We start from the raw sequence: 3,055 nt of genomic DNA, 5'->3' as shown, positions 1-3,055 counted from the left end.
TTGCCAGGGGCAGTCTCTTGCCGCCCCGCGGCCGGTAGCGGCGGCAGCTGTTGGGCCACTCGTGCACCAGCCGCTCGCCCACCCGCCGGTCATCTCCTCGGGCCGCAGCGCGCTCCGCGGCCTCCCGCCGGACCCCGCTCCCAAATGGCCGCCCGGGCCTGGCAGCCCCGCCGCGCGTCGGGCTCGACGCCCCAGGCAACCTGCGCTGCTCCCACCAGCCACGCCGTGGTTGTGCCCTGCTCCAGCCCAGGACGCTCAGAGTCTTCTCCCACCCCCGAAAAATTCACCTCTCTGTCCCTGGTAATCTTTCCTCATGCCTTGTATTTGTCAATAACCTCTTGCAGTAACATCCCCAAATCTGAAGAGGTGTTTCTGCCACAACCCTGTTAAAAGTCTCGTCGCTCTCTCTCCGATGTGTTACAACCAGTTAAAACCATATAGAAAACCCCATGAGTTACATCTGTATAGTGTTGTGCCGCTTTCACCTAGCTGGCCGAAAACTGGGAGTCTCCTCTTGGTGTGTTGCGAGGCTGGTCTTAGGGACCCAGACCAAGATACCTGTCTGCTATTTTATAACATTAAAGGGGAATGTGCAGTGAACTAAATAGGTCAAACACTCCAAAATGTGCGTATGAGAAGGAACCGGCACTGCCTGGGATACCTCTGCATCTGAGGGCAGTGTCATAGGCAGGTCACTTCTACATGGAAATCCAAAATGCATGACCCTCAGGGTCCCTACCTCAGTTATCTCAAAGACCCCCTGTATTTGAGAATCTCTTCTTTCTGTGGGTGGTTTCACCTTTGCATCCCTCCAAATGGTAACACTGCTGTAAGGCTTGGAATAGAGGATGGGACACATGCTGGGAGAAAATGGCATTTTCTGAGTAAATTTCTTTCTTTCCTTCTGGAAACCATAATATGGCAATTGTTCTAATAGTAGAGGGCGTGTTGTAAGACTAGATGCTTTTGCAGGGCTTCCTTTACTGCTGTACCTGCAATGACTCCTCTCCTTCCTTCAACAAGTCCAAAGCTGTGCCAAAATCCCATGCCTTCATTTCAGGAAGTCACAAGAATGAACGCTCCACCTCCATCCTCTTAGGATGCTCTGTGTCCTCTTCTCCCACACCAAACCTTTTTTTGGCTCCTAAGCCAGCAACTCTGGCTGTAGCTCTTCTCCCTGTGCTACTACCTGTTATTCTCTCTGTCAAGGAGGATTTCCTGACCCTTTTCCTGTATTACTCATATTATTTCATTACAGATCCCATTAGTGCTCCTAATCATCACCAACCATCATTAACAACCATCTCTCCCTCCCACCTCCACAGCAGAGCTCTGTCTTTTCCCCCAGCCTTACTCCAGTCCTAGGTAAACATCTGAGCTCCAGTTCCCTCAGCCTTCTGCCTCTCCTTGGACTTCTCTTTGGGCTAGGTGATCTTTGGGTCTCCCTGCTACTCCCACACCAAGTTCTCCAGTTCCCTGTGGCTAGGATTCATGTCCATACTGTACACAGGCTCCTCTTAACTCTACTGAGAGACAAGGCAGAAGCATCACGGTGCTGGGAGGCACTGACAGGTGGTATCTGCGAGCTGTTTGATCTATAGCCAACTGCAGAGGTGTTAGAAGACTGCGGTTGGACTCGACACATGCCAGGCATCCAATGTGCGTTCCCCATTTATTCTTCCTTTGGGTTTTCAGGATCCTCTCTCCCAGATGAATTTCTGAAATACTGCCTGCTTTTTATAGAGAAAAGAAAAAAAAAAAAAAAGATGTAACTAATTTATTCCACTACTTGAAAGACTGTAAATACAAAAATGTCCAACAGAATAAAAGCCCTTGGCAGGCAGGCCAAAGAATTGGTGTTGCAGAAACACACAAAAGTGAATGTATGGTGATCTGTTATCATATTTAGCATTCAGAGAACAAACAGATCCGTCCCAAAGCCTCTGCAAGCTAAGTAGAAGATAAGAGGATAGCAGGTAGAGACATGGGGGAAGAAGTAAACTAGTCACTACATAACTTATTTTTACACTACATTTGTTGTGTTTTATCCTTCTCCCAACTTGTCAAGATGCCACTGGCTTTGTGCATGACTGAATTATTAATATTTGTCTAGGGAAAGCAATGAATTTTGACAGATGGGTAGCAGGCAGTTGGGGCTTCTGGTTCCCAGAAAGGTGTAGGAGGTGGCTTTGTGTTTTGGCAGTTAGGACATTGAAACTTACAGTATTTGGGAAGGAATTCTCTTCCACATCCTGGCTGAAGGATGGAAATCCATTTGCCACTAGTAGTAAACAGGCATCTCAGCAATCCCATGTAAACATACAGCTATCCTAACATATTTTTTTCCCCAAATAGGGTTTGGTGATTGGTGGGGGTTTTTTTTCAAAACGTCTTTTTACCCAGGAAATATTTTCTTTTATGCATTTGTGTGTAAATATAAAGATCTACTTTAGTTGCTCATGCTATGCTCCCTCAATCATTTCTCAGCACTATATGGAAGTGGTGTATCTGCTCCCTCTCCAGGGTAGCCCCATGTAACGATGTGTCTTACAAGAGGCTAAAACTGGTGGTTTCAATCTGGCGCTTTACATACGTGTTTAGGACTTTTGACTATAAGAGAGGCTCCGTGCCCTGCGTCTCCACCAGCGCCAGCCAGACCCACCGGGAGCTCGGGAGTTTCAACGGTTGGGCAAGCGCTGAGGGAGGCGTTTGCTGGCCCAGCCTCAGACACCGGTGAAGGCAGAAACCTCGTCCCCAGCTGCGGTTCCCTCGGTGGGACGGCTGGCCGTCACACCACAGGAAGACTGACGAGACAGGCTCTTATCTCCCGGTACACGAAGCCAGGAGCGGCCTCCTCCTCCTCTCGCCCTGAGGGAAAAGCGGGCCCACGCTCCCGCCGCCGGGCACCCCCGCACGCCGCCCTCGCACCAGGCAGCTCCCGCCTGACGCGATGCGGCCCGCCGTTACCGCGCGGGTCCGCCGCGCCGCCCACGGCCGCGCAGGTCGGCGGGCCCACGCCACCCGCCGCGCCGGGCCACCTTAAGAGCGCCAGGAG

Source organism: Athene noctua, chromosome 3 (genome assembly GCF_965140245.1).
Source record: "Athene noctua chromosome 3, bAthNoc1.hap1.1, whole genome shotgun sequence".
In the NCBI taxonomy this organism is placed as follows: domain Eukaryota; kingdom Metazoa; phylum Chordata; class Aves; order Strigiformes; family Strigidae; genus Athene; species Athene noctua.
This window is presented reverse-complemented; position numbering follows the sequence as displayed.